Below are 23059 nucleotides of genomic sequence, written 5' to 3'. Positions count from 1 at the left end.
GAATAGCTAATAATGCTTGTATGTATTTATACATTTGAGACATGCATAACTATTAGATGTCGGTTTGAAACTAAATATCATGTTGTTTTGAGACTAATCTAATGTTTTGTTACTATAGTTTCAATCTCTCGTGTAAATATGTGTTATGTTCACTGGTAGATACATGTTCATCCCATTCATGATACCATTTTTTTCTTGGTTTTTTTCAATAAATCCGTTAAATTTAAGAAAAAAACTATAACAAATATAAATATTCAGTTATCACCATTAAATGGTAATTTCTTATGTAGCCTCTTTAAAGAGGTTCCTCGTCCTCAAACGACATCTTCAATTTCACACCTATAGTAAATTGCACTCACAACATCAATCCTATGATGAATTTACATTCCCTTCCAAATTTCAAGAAATCAGTCAAGATCCCAACCTTTTCTTTTTATGATAACTTTTAATTAACATTAAGAATGTGATTGCTAAAAATATAATTGTACATAATATAATAATGGATAAAGTATAATGAATTAAGAATAAATAATCTTGAAAAACAAATTGTAGGTTTCCTTCCTATATTTCTTTATTTAATACAAGTAGAGTTGCATTTGATCCATTTCTTATAAATCTCTTATTCGTGCAAGTGATGCTTTCATTTAAAGGGAAAACCGAGGAAGGAGAGGGAAATCACAATTTTAGATTAATTGATTGAATTTAGTAATGAAACTTAATGAAAAGAAGATCTTTGGGGGAATTTGCATCCGGTTTTATCATCATTAAGTGTTACCACCGAAATAGGTAAAAAAGTTGGAAATTTAGTGAGATTTCATATGTGTTTGTCGATGAGATTGTTACTTGAGGAGTCTGGTGTTCCTTTCCATTTCAAGGTCGCTATAGAGACAAAGCATGGACTCCTGTTGCGGAGTGGCTTCAAGGAAAGACTTCATAATAACTTTAGGTGTAAGTTGTACTAAAAAGATAAACAAGTACTATTTGTGTTAAAACTATAGTCTAGTATTTTAACTTTGTTATAGAACATGCGAGCAAATATGAAAACTAAAACAAAATACAATAATTGCATATTGGGCTCAAATAGACATCAACATATAAGTGTTAACACCTAAACAGGTACAAATTTGCTATATTAGCGGGATTTTATATATCTTTGTTTATCATCTTTACTAAATCGTTGATCAATTAGAAGTCTATCATTATTGGTTCCCTTCACTAATGGATATATAGGTATATATTTATATATATGAGACATATGTGACTACTATATTTTGGTTTGACACTAAATATCATGTTGTTTTCAGACTAATGTAATGTTTTGTTACGATAATTTCAATCCTCGTGTAGATATCCATTATGTTCGCATGGTAGATAAATGTTCATCCCATTGATGATACTATTTTTTTCTTGATTTCTTTCAATGAATCCGTTAAATTAAGAAAAAAAAATCTATAACATATATAAATATTCAATTATCAACATTACAAGGTTATGACTAAGACAAATTGTTTTAACTGCTGTTATTCCCTATAAAACAAATAATGGTAAATTTCTTAGTTACCCTCTTTAAGGAGTGTCCTCGTCCTCAAACGTCATCTTCGGTTTCACACCTACAGTAAATTATAACATCTATGTACTTGTTCAAGCCTATCACAAATTTACTTTCCCTATTAAATTTCAAGAACTCAATCAAGATCCCAACCACTCCGAAGAAATCAATATTTGCCGACTTTTAATCAACTTTAAGAATGTGATAGTTAAGAAATATAATTGTGCATGATATAATAATAATGTTCTGAATGAACCAAAAATAAATAATCTCAAACAACATATTGTAGCTATCCTTCCCATATTTTTCTATTCAATGTACATAGAGTTGAGTTTGATCCATTTCATATAAATCTCCATTCCGTACAAGTGATGTTTTCATTTAAAGGGGAAGCCGAGGAGGGAGAGGGAAACCAATCTTTTGGATAAATTGGACGAATTTGGTAATAAAACTAAATGAAAAGGAAGATGTTAGGAGAATTTGCATACAGTTGTATCATCAATAAGTTTTAACACCGAAATGGGCAAAACGTTGATAATTTAGCGAGATTTCATATATATTTGTCGACGATATGTATTAAATCGTTAATCAGTTGGTAGTCCGCCGGTGCTGATGGTTCCCTTTACCGACAGATATATAATTAGTTTTAGTTTTAATTAGTTTTAAGGATTTTATTTTCCCTTATTAACAATTAAAACAAATTTATATTAGGTATGATGTCAACCACCGGTCCAAATATGACAAATTTGCTACTTTTGATTTGCCAGACGTATAGAAAAAAAAACCCACCGCTCCTGCCCTTGTCCAGAAGAATAATGTTAGTTGGCACGCGTCAATAGATATTGGTGCATCCATTAGCCATCATGACATCCTTCAGTAACAAGGATGGTTCCTATTGAAAACTGTCAACGCAGCCACACCTCTCTATATAAACGATATCAGTACTACTTCTCACAAACATAACATCTCTCTCTCTCTCTCTCTCTCTCTCTCTCTCTCTCCATACAAACAATAATGGCAAAGTCGAACTCTAATCTTTGTGCAGTTGTTCTTTTAATATCAATTCTAATAGTAGCAGTATCAGCAGGGAGTTTTTACGATGACATGGACATCAGTTTTGGGGGTGAACGTGCTAAAATTCTGAATGGAGGTCAGGATCTTTCACTTTCACTCGACCAATACTCTGGATCGGGTTTCCAGTCGAAGCACGAGTACCTGTTTGGAAGGTTCGACATGCAACTCAAACTAGTACCAGGCAATTCTGCTGGCACCGTCACCACATTCTACGTGAGTACCATCGATCGGTTCCAATCTTGAATTTCATATCTGAATTAAATATATATATTGTGATCACTCATTTGTATTAATCTTTTAAAGGCTGATAATAACCATGTCTTTGTATTAAATCACATTAGTTGTCATCACAAGGTGCGGGTCACGATGAGATCGACTTCGAGTTCTTGGGCAACTCCACGGGAAACCCTTACACAATTCACACCAATGTGTATTCACAAGGGAAAGGAAACAAAGAACAGCAGTTCCACCTTTGGTTTGACCCTACCGCAGCCTTCCACACCTATACCATCGTATGGAACAGTCTAAGAATTATGTAAGTCACGCATCCAACATAAACATTAATTGGTTCTCTTCCTTTCTCATGTTTTTCTGCTGTTCCTATATAAAGCTCTTTGTCTCTTCAGTTTCTTGATAGATAACATACCAGTAAGGGTGTTCAATAACAATGATGCTGCTGGAGTCCCATTTCCCAAGAGCCAACCCATGAGGGTTTATGCCAGCCTGTGGAACGCGGATGACTGGGCAACCCAAGGTGGGCGTGTGAAGACCGACTGGACTAATGCGCCTTTCACCGCGTTATACAGGAAATTCAATGCCAATGCCAAAAAAGTTGGTCCCAATTCAGTATCTACAAGCTCAATAAATGATGACCAGTCATGGAGTACCCAAGGACTTGATGCAGCTGGCCGAAATAGGATCCGATGGGTGCAAACCAAGCACATGATCTACAACTACTGCAACGACCGCAAACGGTTTCCCAATGGTATTTCAGCGGAATGCAAGACCTCTAGATTCCTTTAAGCCTGCTTACTAACTTGATATCCATATTTTTTATTCTTTATTGATCGATTTCTGATCTTCATGATTATTTATTCTTTGATTCATTGTAAACATTCAAATTGAAATTACGAATAAATAAAAAAAAAAAAATATAAGATTCGGTTTTCACTTTAAAAAACACATTCTATAACGACACACTACAATAACTGAAATGTCTTTTTCGTTCATTTCTAATTATATAGTTTAGTTGGTCAAAATCGAAAGTCATTAGTAAAAACATTATAATTTCTTAAACCGTTTTTCCTTCGACACTACATACAAATTCCATTATGTGTAGAGTTAACAACAAAAAATGATCCTGGTGGTCTATCATTGTTTTCGATAGGAAACATTGTATATGGTTGAAATTTGTGCAACAGGGGAAATGTGTTTATTGAAGAAAAAAAACTAGTCTTATATTGTCATGTAGTGGTAGTCATTAGCAGGTTTAGGGCTGGCATTTCTCGACACGACACGCAACACGACACGAAATAAATGGGTTTGGGTTGAGTTTTAAACCCGCCAACCCGCCAACCCGTTTATTAAACGGGTCATATATGGGTTTCTCAAAAAATAAATGGGTTGACCCGCCAACCCGTTTATATATTCTTAATAAAAAAAAATTATTTTATTTCTAAATGTATTTATGTATCAACTATTAATATTTAATAATTATTATATAATATATATCACTGATTCATAGATCATTAGACTGTTTTGACATTTTGACTCGTAGTGTATGGTCTAAGGTCGTAAGTCGTAACCTATAAAGCTAAGTCTGTAGCATGTTTCTATAAATTGTTTTAATTTTCATTTGGATGTTTAATACTTAAATGTCTAAAATTTGGACCCACGAACCCAAATCTGACCCACGATCCCGCCAACCTGTGAGCCCGTATAAATAAATAGGTTGGCGGGTCATATATGGGTTTATGTTCCAAACCCACCAACCCGTGACCTATATATTTAAATGGGTCGTGTTTGGGTTGGCATATTTTGACCCGCCAACCCGCGAACCCGCAACACGTCAACCCGAATACGACACGATTGCCAGGCCTAAGCAGGTTTATGTCAAGTCGAAGAAAAAAAATTGGGAAGGGATTAAGTGGTTGTTATGCTACTTGAAAAACACTTATGTGGTTACCTTACCTTTCAGAAGAAAGAAACTAGTCTTAGAAGGCTTCACTGATGTAGATATGGGAGGTTCTAGATCGATATTTAGGGAAAACTATAATAGGGTTTTTGTATACCATTGCGGGTATAACCATCAGTTGGATATTCACACTTTGGAAATAGTATTCATCTATTAACCTTAGAAGCATAATGTATGGAAATTGAAAAAAAAATGTCCTTAAAAATTATATGTTTGAAAATTTTCATATTAGATTTGGGCAGAAAAAAGACTATGTCCTACATTATTAAAACTATAGTGCATTTCACCTTGCAAAGAATCTAGTGTTTCATGAAAGAAAAAAATACGTGTAGATGAAGTACCACTTTATCAAACAATCAATAAAGGATTGGACTCGGAACCTCAAAAATATCCTTGGTACTAACAATCTACTAGACATGTTTAAAAAGGCAATAATATTACAGAAGTTGAATCTATGTAAAGCTTCAATTGCCTTCGAGATACTTGGAAAGATAGTTGGAAAGAAGGAAATACTATACAGACATGTGGTTTACAAAGAGTAAGTTCAGGTGGCACAAGATTGGTTGATCATCTTCCAAGTGGGAGATTGTTAGTTGCGGAGCCTACCTTTCGACCTCATTGTCGTTATGGAGACAGAGCATGGGCTCTTGTTACAGAGTGGCTACAAGGAATAGAGTAACTTTAGGAGTTGTACTAAATGGATAAACAATTACTGTTTAGGTTAAAATTAATATCCTGAATTTTAACTTTGTTACAAAATACGCAAGCAAAAATGAAAACTTAAAAAAAAAAATATAATAATTGCATATTGGGCTCAAATAGACTTCAACATATAAGTGCTAACACGGAAATGGGTAAAAAGTTGCTAATTTAGTGAGATTTCATATATGTTTGTTGATGATCTATATCAAATTGTTAATCACTTGGTGATAAAAAAAATTATATATGATTGGTCATATAATCGGGGTTACATAGATCCTTTTTATGGAAGTTTTTTTTTACCGTGGGGATTATAAAATTGGCTAACTTTGCTCATTTTTTTGATAGACAAATAATTGATGCAATCCTAAAAGGAGTTGGTCTTATTAGTATCTTTGTAGCAGTGGTTATTAAATCGGTACTAGTGGGCGTATTTCATTTTATCTGTTCTTTTAATTTTCTTATGTAGAATTTTTTTTGTTAATTTACTATTTTTTCGATGTTTGAATCTTGTTAACTAATCTCGCTAATATTGAACTTGGTAAAATGAAATGATTGAATAATTGAAAAGTGAGATTATTTAGGAATACACATCGATGGTTCCCTTTATCGATGGTTCCTGTACTGATGGATATATAGCCAATATATGCTTGTGCGTATTTATAGATTTGAGACATAAGTAACTATTAGATATCAGTTTGACACTAAATATCATGTTGTTTTTCAGACTAATCTATTGTCTTGTTGCGATAGTTTCAATTTCCCGTGGAGATATCCATTATGTTCACATGGTAGATACAAGTTCATCCCATTCAAGATACCATATTTTATCGTGGTTTCTTTAAATGAATCCGTTAAATTTAAGAAAAAAACTATAACATATATAAATATTAAACTATCACCATTAAAAGGTTTCGACTAAGGCAAATTGTTTTAAGTGCAACTATAAAACGGCTACAATTGGAAACTCAAAAAGACAAATAACGGTAAATTTCTTGGTTACCCTCTTTAAGAAATGACCTCATCCTTAAACGTTCATTTTCAATTTCACACCTACTGTAAATTGCAGTCACAACATCTATGAACTTGTTCAAGACTATAATGAATTTACTTTCCCTGCCAAATTTCAAGAACTCAATCAAGATCCCAACTTTTTCTTTGTATGGAAACTTTTAATTAACATTAAGAATGTGATTGTTAAGAAATATAATTGTACATAATATAATGATGGATAGAGTAATGAACCAAGAATAAATAATCTCGAAAAATAGATAGTAGGTTTCCATCCCTTATTTCTTTCTTTAATGTATATAGAGTTGAGGAAACCATGGTGGGAGAGGGAAACCAAAATTTTAGATAAATGGACGAATTTGGTAATGAAACTAAATGAAAATGAAGATTTTTGGGGATATTACACCCAAATAGACTTCAACATATAAGTGTTAACACCGAAATGGGTAAAACGTTGCTAATTTAGCGAGATTTCATTTATGTTTGTTTATATACTAGTACGTATTTATAGAGTTACATACATAACTATTAGATGTCGGTTTGACACTAAATTGATGGGTTTTGGTTATAAGACATCCTATGTGCTCATACAAACCCTAAAGCTTGGATCTAGGTTTCTCTATTGTACATACTTTGAATCCAAGACTATAAACCCTAATTCTAGCATATGGAAATCAATATTAACATATAATTAGGTTTAAGATATTACCTTGATTGTTATGTAGTAATAACAATCCAATTCCTCCTTGAATTGACCTTGGAAAGCTGAGAGACACAAGTGTCACTCCTCTAATGGCTTACAAACACCATAAGCAAGTGGAGAAGGTATAAAGAGAGAGGAGAGAGGTTAGAATTCGTCTCTAAGACTTGTTGGGAAGGGATGCACGAATTCATGAGCCAAGGGGTGTTTATATAGGTGTAGAGATAGGGTTTCAGTCATTATCCTTATCTAGTTGCTTATCCATTAAGCAACCCATAAGATAATCCTTGAATCCTTATCATACTCGAATTCTAAGGCTCTTTATCCTTAAATTCGTCCAACCTATCAATAAGATAACTCTTACCTTATTTTGTAACTATCACATAATTACAATTCAGCCCCTCTAGTTTAATTAATTACATTTGATCACAAAACTAATTCTTAATTAATTATTGACCAATATTAATTAAACAAATATGATTTCTCCTTTAATATATTATTCTTATAACATATTAATAAATCATATTATCCTCTCTCTCTTTATTTATTTCTCCAATCAAGTTGCTTTGGTGAAGACAACCCAAAAGGACCATGCACCATCGGGTCAAGTACATACCAAAATAGTTATGGACTTAGACACTAATCCAACAGTCTCCCACTTGGATAAGTCTAATAACTATTCTGCGTATGACTTCAGATCCCGATCTGCAATCGTAGCTTTCTAAAGCCGCTGTCAACTCTGATCATATCAGATACGCGTGTCCTTAGATAAGGGATCATATATTCCTCCATTCTAGATATCATATGAGATATGATTTCAAATCATTCTCTTTGTACTCTATCTCGATTTCAGATTTATGACAACAGACTAATTGAACAAATCAAATTAGCCCTAGCCCGGCCGAGCATTTACGTATGTCATCACTAAACCATCGAGGGGCCCAAAGATATCGCTTTTATCCTAATTTGAATAAAAGGAATGGATAAACTTTGATACAATGCTCGCTTGCACTCACTCACCAAATCACACACAACAATATGTTTTATAACACCAAGTTACTAGTGCGTTTACATATTATCAATGTGCAACCGATTCACAAGATACAACTCACACATCTCGGTTTCAAGAATATAAGATGTTATCATCTCACCAATCACTCGTGATACAATTCATGGAGTGATCCAAGTGAGCGTGGGTTTAATCCAATGCTCAAATCATATTCGTAAGCACTCATGAACGTTGCAACAAACATTTGCTTATGTCTAATGCTCTTTAGACAATCCACACACCAATTCACGACAATCTTCATTCATATCTACTTCCAACATATGAACGACTGTGGCCCGTTTGAATAATTCGATTATTCTTAATAAACTCAATTATTCTGGAAGTCAAAACATGCAAATGTGAAACACAAGAATAATACTAATCCCATATGGCCTCAACCCTTTGAGCATAAATAAAACACCTTTTATTTATCACCATATTGATTACTCATTATTTGTAGTTCCGGGTAATCAACTTCTTACTTGAATTACAACACTTGTCCCATGCTCCTAGCATGCACACAATGTTTACCTATGGTTCTTACTTTGTGAAATAGATCATATTGAACACATTTCCAATCATTCTCATTTCTCAACTCCAAATCCTTTTCCATAAGTTAAAGAATATCAAATTCTTGCTACTTATAGAATATGCTAGATTCTAATATTCTATGCAACTTATCCTTTCGTAATGTCACTGCACCAAGGTCACAAAGACTATTGCCAATGATATTACAAAGTCCTCTATCGGAGATTGTTACAAGACAATTCCATAGACGTGATGTCTCTCACTCAAACTACATTCTTTGAACATCCTTTTGCATAGAAGTTTCTAATCTAATCATAGATTTCTCAATATTCAATTCCCAATATGGACACACTTCCATATGTTCCATATGACAACTTATTCTTAATAGAATTTTATCTATTCGTAATGATGTCAATATGGTCCATCCAATATGGACACATTTCCATATTTTCCAATACTATACTTCCAACTATTCACAAGCGACCAATCCTCGTCGAACTTTGGATTGTCCTTTGATAGTTGTTTAATTGTTTTTAGTCAAAACCAATTCTAGTCCCTTTTCCCTCTAAATGCGCTCGACATTTGGAAAAATTTAGAATGGTCAAACATTAAAGCATTTGCAATCGATCCTATACCCGAAGTGTATGGGACACGACGCATAATGTTTTATTTGCTATGTTCTCAAAATTCGAATTGTGAAGAGGGATGCCGTAATCATAATCAAAATTTTAAGAACACACTATGTACCTTTGACTAAATTTATTAACATTTCTCAACCTAAACCTTTAGATTTGAAATGAAGCATAATATTCTCTCCCTTAATTATAGCAAAACAACTCTTCAACTATTGCGACTTTGCAAAGTATGACTCTTTTTTTCTATAATTAATATTGCTAACCTTGCAATACTTGCCTTAATCATCATACAATCATAACATTTATGCTCCCACTATCATGATGATTATTATAAAACATAACACTTATGCTCCCACTAGCTTCGACATGTATTTATAAACATCTTAACTTTCAGAAAACAATACTTATTGAATTTCTTAAGTTCATGTTTCTAATACTTAGTGCTTTGATAATCCTTTATCAATGCTTCTTGAACTTATACACCTTTACCTTCGATAGTTCATATGTGTGTCTAAACAATTAAGACTAATTGCCAAACCTCACAATTCAAATTATGGAAAGGGATGCCGTAACCATGATTGAATTTGAGAATGCAATTTTACAATCACTATCTTCTTAAAATCTCTCTTAGTGAAAGCATTTCTTCACAATCATTTTCATGAAGGAGGAAATCTTATGACACTTAGATTTAAAGCGGTGTATGTGTTCCTATCCATGTGAATTTGTTAAAACCAAAGTTTATGACAAATTCAAACTCATATGGACCGAGCTTTCTTAATCTTGATTTCTTGCCTTATGGTAGCACAGCTGCCCACCATGTCTTCCAAGTAGTTAAGTGGCTCACCTTTTCTTATCAATGTACCTTTCATTGATTAAGGTGCTTTGCCTTTTATGCGTTCAAAATGAGAACTCATAGAACTCTCATGAATAATTAACTCGATTGGATTGGCACATAATCAAAATAATGTCAACACGATAGGTTGTAAACCTCAACTCGTGTGCTAGTGATGATCGATAAGGTTTATTTGATTTGTTCTTGAAACCTTTCAAGACAATTAAGACTCCCACTGACTCCTTGACATATAAGGTTCTCTTGTCAATAACCATTTCTTGACAAACAAATATTCAAGAGTTAGTGTAGCTTTTATCAAAACACTTCATAAATTGGTCCTAGTTGGTCTTTGTCTTATCCAAGACATCACAACTTTCCACATTTAATGAAAGTTACAAACCTTCTTAATACCTTTCACTCAATGTCACAATCTTAACTTTAAGACTTGTTATTGGAACGAAGTATGATTGATTTGTTGATTTAACCATTTCTTCAATTCATGATTCCTCTTCTTAGACATACAATTGTACTAAGACTCACTTAGAGGATCAATTGAGATATGGTTCTTAATCATTAAGACCTATCATAAAGCATAAAAGGTACTCTCCCTTCTTCTTAGAATGGAGAAACTTTTATCTCTCTGCCTACTTGATTCTTGTTATTCGTTCTGCTATTGATCTAAACCCTTTAATCAATTCAAAATTACACTTAATCTTGTAAGTATAATCATATTTACTAAACCTTTAGTAAATCATGACGAATATCATTGTTACTCTTATGGTTGACTTGATCAACACGCAACATTGTGTGCTCGATCTCTTAGTCCCTCACTTGACACTTTGTCAATGAATTTGTCTAATTTCCAAATATGAAATTTCTCATTCATTGTGCAACCAAGTTGCGTGATTCCAAATTTCTTTCCAATTGAAACTTTGGGCGATGAGAAACTCTCCCTATTTGGTAAATCCTCAACTTTCCATAAATAACACAATAAGAACCAAATCCATTATTGCTAATAATAGAAACATTTTAACATCAATTTTTCATACACGCCATTGCAAGGATAAACAAATAAAATTTATAATCAAAATTTATTTTATTGCGGAAAAATTTGTCCTTACAATGCAATTCATTGAAAAACTTATGCTAATACATCTTTCTTAGCAATCTAATTCTAACTCTAAGTAGTAGCTCAAGAATCTAATCTTCGAGAAACGCGATCGAAATCCATTCCTTCACGGTTAGATTCTGCTCACTTCTTCCCTTAAGCTCCCTTTCTTTTCTTCGATCCTACAAAACATCATTTGTAATCTTATTACATTATGTATTAAGAATCTAGAATAGAAGCTTAAAAGAGTTAGTAAATGGATTTTACCTATATTAGAGCCATACGTTTCGACTCTCCCATCTCTTAGATCTCTTAGGTAAATGGGGCAGCTTCGTCTCCAATGCCCTTTCTCTTGGCAATAAAAGCAAATCGACTCTTTTGGAACAGGACATGGAACTACTTCAGACATCGTCTTTCTCTTATGATCAAACTTTTCGATCATAGCATGTCTTTCGTTGCCATTGTCTATATCCATAGAGGTCTCGAAGGGAGATTCACCAATCAACTTTGTTTTTCTATTGCGCCAAATCATTGCAGATTCAGCAGCAACAAGCATATAGGTGAGATCTATAAGGGTCACGTCGTAGTTCATCATATAGTACTCTCTTACGAACTCACTATATGAGTTGGGAAGTGACTGAAGAACCCAATCAACAGCCATTTCTTCACAGACAACGGATCCCAACATTCTTAACTTATCAATGTGTGACTTCATCCCTAGGACGTGTGCACACACGGACTTTCCTTCTTTATGTTTACTTGCCAAAAGGGCTTGAGTGATCTTGAACTTTTCAAGCCTTTGAACTTGTGGGTTAGGGAGAATAATTGGAGGAGGTAGAGGAAGTGAATCATGATTTCTTGTTCCTCGATCGAATCGTGGAATATCATCTTCATGTGGAATGCTTGTTCCAGGGGATTTGAGAAGACCATAGTTGTCGAACTTTGACATCTACAAAACGGGAGAAAAACGAATTCAAGTTAGTTGATAGATTGAGTCCTTGGTAGATCACCCAAATGAAATTCCAAGGCTAGGACCCAACACAATACGTTACAACCTAGAAAATGGATGCCGTAATCTAGTTGCAGAATATTTGAAGGTTAGTGAATGACGATTCACTAATTTCCACCATAAAAAAAACGAAAAAAGAAATTTAAGTTTTAAATCTATGAAAACTCCTAGATCCTTTGAGATACATTGAACTTTCAATGGCATGTTTATATCTCGATATGCCCCTCTTGTTTGTGACTGGGATGCCGAGGATCACAAAGCGGGTGTGAATAACCATGCAAACTACATGGTGCCCTCACATGTTACAGTCACCTATTCGATGTGCCGGTAAACCACACACGCTCCACCGAACTATGACAAACATTGAGTCACCCTTTGCTACCTTTGCTTAGACCCATTTAGTGTGCCGGTTAACCACACACGCTCCACTAACGTCTTTGCAAGGGCACAAAGTGTAATTTCATGGAATTGCATCAATTCACTTTTGCCTAAGTAACTAAGATTGGGAATTTTATGAAAACATTTAGTTACTTTAGTAATTCATTATACTTATAATGGAAGGTTTCGTCCTATCTTACCCGTTCGGCTAACGACCCTCCACTAGTCAAGAGTGCGGTGGGTAAGAGTGGATACCCATTCAATCACCATTTTATAGGCAATTTCCTTAAACACCCCTTATAGACCAGCTTCGTGAATGAGGCCTACTAATGGTAAGACTGACTTTTAGTTATACATATATATAATGTTAGACTTTTAATGTTATATATAGTATAGGGTGTATTTTATAACTTTTAAAATACTATGTGGTTAACTTTAACAATTACACTTTTAATTCTATTAAATGGTTAACCTAAACTTTTATGGATTTATTAAACCTCTTTTAATTATACACCTTAATTAATTAATAAAACCATAAGGGTGTGATTTGAACTTTTTCAAAACAATACTAGAGTTTTAGAATTTAATATTTCTAATTAAACTTTTAATCAACCTTTAAATTCCAAAACTTGAGGGCAAGTTTTGAAACATTTCAAACCATAAGGGTTTAGAATTTAAATATGCATCAAAATTAAACTATTTAATCAAAATTTAAATTCCAAAACTTGAGGGCAAGTTTTGAAACCTTTTTCAAAACATTAGGGTTTTAACTATTTAAATTTCAAAACAACAAAACTTTTGGGTTCAAATTTAAACTATAAAACCTAAAGGGAAAATTTGAAACTATTTCACAAGATAATTCAAATCTAAATTACAAATAATCAAACTTTATCTAATAAAACAAGTGATTATCTAAATTTTAACAATTATCTTCTATTTAGGTAAGGATAATCACATAATAATGAAAAAATTCGGATTTCATCACAAAAACATGTTTATGGTAATTATCCAAAGGCAAAACAGGAAGAAAATCGCGAATCTGAGCTGTCAGACCCTTTGACTCGTCGAGTCTGGACCTGGACTCGTCGAGTACAGCTGACTCGGCGAGTTCACCATGTGACTCGGCGAGTCAAACATTCAGAAACTCAAAAAATCGATTTTCAGTGCTTATTTCGATCAAATATGCATCAATACAATAGAAATCAATCATGGCTCTGATACCACTGATGGGTTTTGGTTATAAGACATCCTATGTGGTCATACAAACCCTAAAGCTTGGATCTAGGTTTCTCTATTGCACATACTTTGAATCCAAGACTATAAACCCTAATTCTAGCATATGGAAATCAATATTAACATATAATTAGGTTTAAGATATTACCTTGATTGTTATGTAGTAATAACAATCCAATTCCTCCTTGAATTGACCTTGGAAAGCTGAGAGTCACAAGTGTCACTCCTCTAATGGCTTACAAACACCATAAGCAAGTGGAGAAGGTATAAAGAGAGAGGAGAGAGGTTAGAATTCGTCTCTAAGACTTGTTGGGAAGGGATGCACGAATTCATGAGCCAAGGGGTGTTTATATAGGTGTAGAGATAGGGTTTCAGTCATTATCCTTATCTAGTTGCTTATCCATTAAGCAACCCATAAGATAATCCTTGAATCCTTATCATACTCGAATTCTAAGGCTCTTTATCCTTAAATTCGTCCAACCTATCAATAAGATAACTCTTACCTTATTTTGTAACTATCACATAATTACAATTCAGCCCCTCTAGTTTAATTAATTACATTTGATCACAAAACTAATTCTTAATTAATTATTGACAAATATTAATTAAACAAATATGATTTCTCCTTTAATATATTATTCTTATAACATATTAATAAATCATATTATCCTCTCTCTCTTTATTTATTTCTCCAATCAAGTTGCTTTGGTGAAGGCAACCCAAAAGGACCATGCACCATCGGGTCAAGTACATACCAAAATAGTTATAGACTTAGACACTAATCCAACATAAATATCATGTTGTTTTTCAGACTAATCTAATGTTTTGTTATGATTGTTTCAATCTCATGTGTAGATATCCATTATCTTCACATGGTAGATATATGTTCATCCCATTCAAGATACCAGTTTTTTTCTTGGTTTCTTTCAAAGAATCTGTTAAATTTAAGAAACAAAAACTATGCCATATATAAATATTAAACTATCACCAATAAAAGGTTATGAGTAAAGCAAATTGTTTTAACAGTTACTACTTTCCCTATAAAATTTCTTTTTAGATTGCAACACATTTGAAACTCAAAAAGACAAATAACGATAAATATCTTAATTACCCTCTTTAAGGAGTGTCCACGTCCTCAAACTTCATCTTCAATTTCGCACCTACGGTAAATTGTAGTCACAACATCGATGTACTTGTTCAATCCTATGACGAATTTACTTTCCCAGCTAAATTTCAAGAACTCAATCAAGATCCTAACCTTTCTAATGAAATGAATATATAACAACATTTAATTAACATTATGAACGTGATTGTTAAGAAATATAATTATACATAATATAATAATCGATAGAGTAATAAACCAAGAATAAATAATCTCGAAAAACAGATTGTAGGTTTCCTACCCATATTTCTTTCTTCAATGTAAATAGAGTTGAGTTTGATTCATTTCTTATAAATCTCCTGAATTAATCGCCGGTAGTAACCTCCCAATCCAAGGAAACTCTGAATCTTAGATGGAGACCTCAGAAGCTCCAACCTCATTACTGCCTCGACCTTGGCTGGATCGACCCTAATACTGTTCTGGTTGACAAGGTGCCCCAGTTACTGCACCTCGTGCAACCAAAACTCACACTTTAAGAACTTCACATACAACCTCACCCTCTTTATAGTCTCTAATACCTCCCTCGAATACTCGTCATGTAGCTCCTAGGTCTTATAATAGACCAGGATGTCATAAATAAACACAATCATAGACCGATCCAACATGGGTATGCATACACGATTCATGAGATCCATGAATGCAGCTGGAGTTTTGGTGAGCCTGAAGGGCATCACCACAAACTCGTAATGACAATAATGAGTTCGGAAGGCCGTCTTATGCATATCTTCCTCTCTAAACCTCATCTGATTATAACCTGAACACAGATCAATCTTGGAAAACCAAAATGCACCCTAAAGCTGGGAAAATAAATCGTCAATCCTCAGGAGTGGATAACGGTTCTTCACCGTTAGCATATTCAGCTCCCGATAGTCAATACACATTCGATGTGACTCATCCTTCTTCTTCACAAACAGGATCGACGCTCTCCAAGGAGAACTACTCGATCGAATAAATCCCTCGTCTAACAGCTCCTCCAGCTGTGTAGACAATCCCTGCATCTCAGGAGGTGCTAACTAATAAGGTGCTTTGGCTATCGGTGCCGCACCATGAACCAAGTCAATCCGAACCTAAACCTACCTCTTCGAAGGCACTCCAGGCAAGTCATCCGAGAACATATCCGGATATTCTCGAACAATCGGTACATCATGCACAGTCGCCTTACCCTTCTCCCAGGAATCCATCACATAGGCAACAAATCTAGAACAACCTTGACCCTAGCCGTTAAACATAAAACCTGCTAACCAATCCATCCCCATAATGACCTTGCTCTCATGCGGGGGAATAGGAAGCAAATCAGTCGGGCAGTGCTCATTGAAAACTCCAAGACACAACCTCGATGAACCCTCGACACCCGTACAGGACGATTATCAGCAATCTCAACTTCTAATGGAAAATCCAGCTTCCCCGAAGCATCAGCAAACCTCTTGTTAAACAAAAAGGATATAAAAGATCAGGTAGCCCCTGAATCAAACTATACAAAATCGTAGATACCTTTCACAAGGAATGATCCTAAAACAAAACATAAATATATAAGCATAAAATTAGCATAAATAAATACATAAGGAGAAGATACATACCCGTCACCATATCGGGTGCTGCACGAGCCTCCTCAGTTGTCAGTTAAAAAGCCATGCTCCTCACAACAGACGCCTCCACCTTACCATGGAGGCCATCCGTAATCCTCAAAGTCACTAGAGTGGGAGATGCATCTGCTCCCCCTGCTGCTAAACTCAGACAATTGGCCTTCTTATGGCCCATCTGATTGCAACGAAAGCAAATCAGATCAGATACCTGGGTGGCAGTAGTGGCGGTGCAATCCCTGTTGAAATAACCCGTCCTATCGCACTTGAAGCAGCCATAACCACCCACTCTACACGCCCGATCGTGTGCCTTGCCACACTTATCGCAGTGGCCCCAGTCCTACTGGCCCCTTGACCTCGAGTCAAAAACGTTGGGCCTCTTTTCTCGAACCCTCCAAACTTTGAACATGATACGGCTTCCTCTTCTTCTCCATCACCAAGTCAATCTCCCTATCACTGGATTGTGCTATCATGTCATCCAGTGTCTTACAACTGGAATAGCTCATAAACTGATTGATATCACTCCTCATCATCTAGTGATATCTTACCTTCTTCACCTCCTCGTCTGCCACATACTGCGAAACCAACATCACCCTCTCTTGAAACATAGTAGTGATCTCTACCACTGTCTCAATAGTGTGGAAAAGGTCCTAGACCTCCCCCGACAATTGCTAGCCCTCAATCACTGGTGCAAACTCAGCTCGAAACCTAGACACGAAATCCTCCCAAGTCATCGACTCAATTGCCTCGCCTACCAAGGCGTGTCTAACCTCCTCCCACCAGTATCGACTTTTGTATTAAAAAAAATAGGATGAAAGTCTGACCTTCACCTCCTATGGACAAAGGCTAGATCAGATGGCGTTCCCGACGTCTTCCAACCAATGTCTGCTCGCAATGGTCCTTCTTCCCGAAGAAATCCGGAGCCCAACATGCTTGGAACTCACAAAAGTCAAAGTGCAAGCTCCCATCATCGCCACCATTTCAGAACGAAAATCGTTGATGCGTTCATCCAGAATCTCCATGATACCCTCCTTGATTGTACCAAAGATCACATGAGTATGCTCAGGAATGATGTGGGTAATCTCTGATGAAATGAACTCCCGTATTGGCACCAAAACCACTACCATATCCTCCTTCAGTGACCACCATTCTGAAAATATACCATTCAAACCATTAGAACACATACACATACACAAAAAAATACACACACACACATACACACACACACACATATACATATATATATATATATATATATATATATATATATATATATATATATATATCGTGGAATCTCATACTTTATAAGCTTCCTTGTATCATCGTGGCTTTCCTTGACTCGAGTACGGATCCTCTGCTTCCAGTAGTATGGGCCCATACTATCTTCCAAATCTATCAGTACTTTCTAGAAGGATCTCCCCGAGTCCACCAAGTCACTCCCTTATCAATCCAAATAATCCCCAATAAGATAAGATTCTTGGCACCGAATCACCTCCTAAGATTTCCTAGGTGTCGAGTTAGAAATATTGCGTCATTCGGCTTTTTGCTTAAAGTCCATTGTTTTCACGGTACTGGGCCTGTCCAGCCGTGTTTCATTTATTAGGGTTTACTTTATATTGTGCATGCATGCACCGTGCATTAGTCAGTTGTTGATTTCATTATTGTAACCCTACCACACCTCTACAATAGCAATTCTTAATAGAGTTCTTCTGAGGTTGTGGCTTATTAATCATTCAACATCAGTTTGATTCATCTTGTGTTCTTATTTGTTTTGTGTTATTCTGTTACTTGTTAAGAATCTCATAGATTTTAAAGTGTTTTAATCTCATCAATTGGTATTAGAGCGGGAGGCTGTGTAATTCATATGCATCTCTTCAGTTTGAAGAAAATCTTTAGGGTTTCTGCTTTTATCAAATTTGTTGAGTCGTCATCTGTTAAGCGGGAGGCTATGTAATTCATTGATGGATATTTATTCTGGGAGGCTATCACTGTGGGTCCTTTCGTCCACTTCGGAACCAACAAAACTATCAAGACACAAAAAGAGTACAATCAGCTGATGATCGATGCAAAATACGTCCCTCAAGATGAGAAGGACAAGTTGGTTAGCCATGAGAATGATCAGATTCGCTTTACAATCTGACACTTTTCGTCTAGTGAGCTCGTGCACTACTGCAAAGGAGATTTGGGACAGGCTTAAGGAGTTATATTCCACCGATAAGGATCTCGAGCGTTCAACTCAATCTGTTCTACTTTCGGAGTTTGGTGACTTCAAGCAAAAGCCAGATGAAAGTCTCATTCAAACATTCGATCATTATAATCATCTTCTCAGTAAGATGATTAAGCATGGAATTGGCAGAGAGGTGATTGAGCAGAAGGTCACTTTTATGAATGGTCTAAGGCCAGAATGGATGGCAGTGGTTTCAACAGTTAAAGCTCATGAACATTTTAAATCCTACTCGTTGGTGAGGCTCGTGGGAATTCTCAAGTCACATGAAATTTTTGTGACAAAGGAAACGAAGGTAGTTTCTGGAATGGGATCCTTGGCTCATATCTCAAAGGGTAAGAAGTTAGTTGAAGAAGAAGAAGAGTCAAATCTTTCTGAGTGTGAACTGACAAATGAAGAATATGCATTAATGGTATCAAATCCTAAGCGGTTTGCTAGAAAGAAGTTCCCCACCAAGAACCGAAACTGGCAGGGAAGCTACAGTTCGGAGAAAGAGAAAGAAGAGATTAAAAGCACTCCTCAGAAAGAAGAATAAAATAAGGAGAGCAAATTTGTGGGTTACTCAAGATTTGACGGTAATTACTGTAATGGCAAAAACCATCTAGCGACAGAATGCATGCTAAGGAGAATGAATGAGAAGAACGAGGGTGAAAATGATGAAGCTTACTACATGCGTAAGCTTGAAGAGACCAAGAAGAAAAAGTCTAGCGATAAATCCATGTCTGTGTTAATCGTGTAGGAAAATATTGAAGAAAACGAGTTCGGTGGAGTAGAGGTATGGTCAACTGACTCGAAAGATGAGGAAGTTCGCAAGCCCACTCATGGCAGAGCATTTGTTGCAAAGGAAGAACGCTCTGAGTTTGCTAGAAAGCGTCTGATGGTGACATCTAGAATAACAAAAATGAGAGGCTATGCTACAGATGGTGGGTGTGATGAAGCGAAGGAAAGGGAAGACAAATGCTTTACCGTGAAACTAGTTGGAGAAAAGATCAACGAGTGCGATCGGTTGATCATAAAGGTAAATTCCATCCTTGAATCTCTCAAAATACATGTTTCTAACTATGAAAAAGAATTAAATGATTTAAAATTCACCTTTAGTAGTTTAAGTGGTAGCCTAAAACAAACACGCCTCACAAATTCTAACCTAACTGATCAAATCAGCAGGGTGTCTTCCAAGAGTGAGGAGCGAAGGATATGGATAGAGAAGAAGGAATTAGATTTGGCTAGGGCTAGAGACGAATTGATTTATTTGCAACGTGACATTTTAAAGTTTTTGAAACAAAGGAATATTTTTTGCTTGATTGCTAAACGTCTTTATTCCAACATTACTTAGTTGCATTTAGATTGTGAGATAGGCAACAAAATTCACAAAATGATTTTGCCTTTCCTTGAATTAAAGGAAGACGAAATAGATGATGATTGCTATAATTGTGAATCAATTTTCTCATCTGAAGAAACTTTTGAAGCCTACAGAATTGGACTGGACAAAATTGAGTCATTTATTAAGTCCAAGGACCACAAGGACATGCTCAGAAACTTATTGGATGAAGATGATAAATTGAAAATAAAGACCGAAACTGTACAGAAATTTGATTCATCGAGTTCTAAGTTAAGTTCAGATAACAAGATTAATGTTGAAAATACATCGGAATTTGATGAGGACAGTGACATAAGTGAAATATATGTAGAGGATGAGGTTGACTGTTCTGAATTTATTAAAACCGAACCTGAACCAAAATTCCTTATATCCGAAAATTCTGTTGAGTTCGCTCGCTTGTCTAAAGAAAAGATCAAAGTCTTGAAGGAAAAGGCTGTGGTATACCAAAAGGTACAAACCATACCAAATCAGGTTTACACTACTATTGGAGTAACTAAGGAACATAGAGTTGACTTACCAACCTTGGTAGATGAAGATAATGCTGACATATGTGATAATCATTTTTGGTTAGCCCTAATCGACAATGCCGATGAAACGAAAGGCTTGTCCGAACGAACCTCGTGGAGAGTCAAAAATAGATATGTTGTTGAACCACTAAGTAAACCTTCAAGGTTCGATAAAGCCAACACAAGTGGAACCAAGGATGTTCAGAATGAATCTTTAAAAGGTATAATCGAACCTCATTCGATAAGAACTGAACCTTATGCCAGGAAGACGCAACCGAATGTGAATATTCACAAATCTTCCAAGCAACTTGCAGAGCAGAAACGTCAACGAAACAGGAGATATCAAAAGAATCTCAACAAGAGGAAACAGTTTTGGCAATCCCAAAACTCCAACTATGTACGAAAAGAAAAATATTCGAATCAAAATACGAACCCCGAACAGTGTACACACTGTCATTCCTGAGCTTCACAGAAACATAATGGTAGTTTCGCTCGTAGGTCATCAGTTCCTAAAAGCTTTTTTGAGAAACCGAATAATCCTAAATCATAACCAAAGAAAACTCCTATCAAGGATGTTAAAGGGAAGGGAAAGCTCGTCTCAGATTTAGAAGGTCGGACAGAGAAGATGGCCACTAACCATAGGAAATATAAGAAAGAATTTGTTAAGAATCAACAAAAAGAAAAACAAATTGATTCAAATAAAGCAGATAACAAAATTAAGGTTTTCACCATTAAAAGGAAAGATGAAACCACTCTAATAAAATGAATGTTCATGCTTGACCTTTCTATCACTTTTCCATGTTCTGTAAAAGGCTCACCAGGACCCAAACAACTTTGGGTTCCTAAATCTGCTGAATTTTTGCAGGTTATTCGTAACGATCAGTTTGACGACGAATGGTATATTGATAGTGGTTGCTCACGTCACATGACAGGGAGAAAGGAAGAGCTAAGGGATTTTCGTGCTCTCAAAGATGGTGGATGTGTCAAGTACGGAAACAAATCTTATAGTATAATAAAAGGCTATAGCATGATCATGAATGGGATTTCTCAATCCGTAAAGTTGCCTATGTGGAAGAATTACAACACAACTTGATCAGTGTGTCGTAATTGGTTGTGGGTAATGGCCTGAAGGTTTCATTCGATGATGAAGGATCAGAGATCATAGAGAAGAAAAAGAAAACGGTTCTACTGAAGTCACAACAAAAAGGAGAGATGTATCCGTTAAATCTAAATCCGGTATGAGGGAAACCTGTTGTCTGCTTGTTAACAAAGGCTAATTCTGATGATAGCTGGTTAAGGCACTGAAGACTCTCGCACCTTAACTTCAAAGATATCAACAAGCTCATTCTTGGTGATCATGTGCGAGGTCTTCCCCTCTTAAAGCTTGATAAAGATCATCTTTGCGCTTCATGTGAAATGGGGAAGCAAAGCAGGAAGAGTCATCCAACTCTTGTGAACACAAAGATTATTGAACCTCTTGAACTGCTGCACATCGATCTTTATGGGGCTTCGGTAATTGAGAGTGTTGATGGTAGTAAGTATATCCTTGTTATTGTCGATGATTTTTCACGATTTACTTGGTTATATTTTCTTAAACAAAAATTAGAGGCGACTCCTAAACTTAATAACTTTATAAAACAAGTACAGCTTCAACTAAGAAAGGTGTTCAGAAATATAAGAAGCGACAACGGATTGGAATTGAAGAACAAAGATGTTGAAGAATTTCTAGCCGAAAAGGGAGTCACACACAACTTTTCTGCTCCTTATACTCCACAACAAAACGGTGTAGTTGAAAGGCGAAATCGTTCGATGTGTGAGGCTACTCGAACCATGCTTAGCTTCACTTCTCTTCCTTTGTATTTCTGGGCCAATGCTATTGCTGCTGCTTGCTATACCCATAACTGAACCTTTCTCAATAAACGATTTTCAATTACTCCATATGAAATTCTTAATAATCGCAAACCCATTGTGAAGTTTTTCCATGTCTTTGGTTCCAGATGTTTCGTCTTCAATTCCAAAGAGAACCAAAATAAGTTTGATGTGAAAGCTTACGAAGGGATTTTCTTGGGTTCTAAAAAAAAGATCGAAGAAGATAGTAGAAACCTATTACGTCATGTTTGATGACACGTACATGAAGAATATTCAATCAAGCGAAGGTCCAATGGAGGAAATCTTTCCTAAGACAGGTCTAGTCACCATACCGGTATCCAA

General features: G+C 35.5%; 1 pseudogene; it reads left to right on the top strand.

Moving 5' to 3' along the window:
• Window positions 1-2529: 2529 nt before the first annotated feature.
• LOC145061303 (xyloglucan endotransglucosylase/hydrolase 2-like) lies at window positions 2530-3735 on the top strand (annotated as a pseudogene).
• Window positions 3736-23059: the final 19324 nt, after the last annotated feature.

The sequence above is a fragment of the Lactuca serriola genome, chromosome 7 (assembly GCF_051521515.1).
Source record: "Lactuca serriola cultivar US96UC23 chromosome 7, Lser_US96UC23_V15, whole genome shotgun sequence".
Taxonomy (NCBI): Eukaryota; Viridiplantae; Streptophyta; class Magnoliopsida; order Asterales; family Asteraceae; genus Lactuca; species Lactuca serriola.
This window is presented reverse-complemented; position numbering and strand designations above follow the sequence as displayed.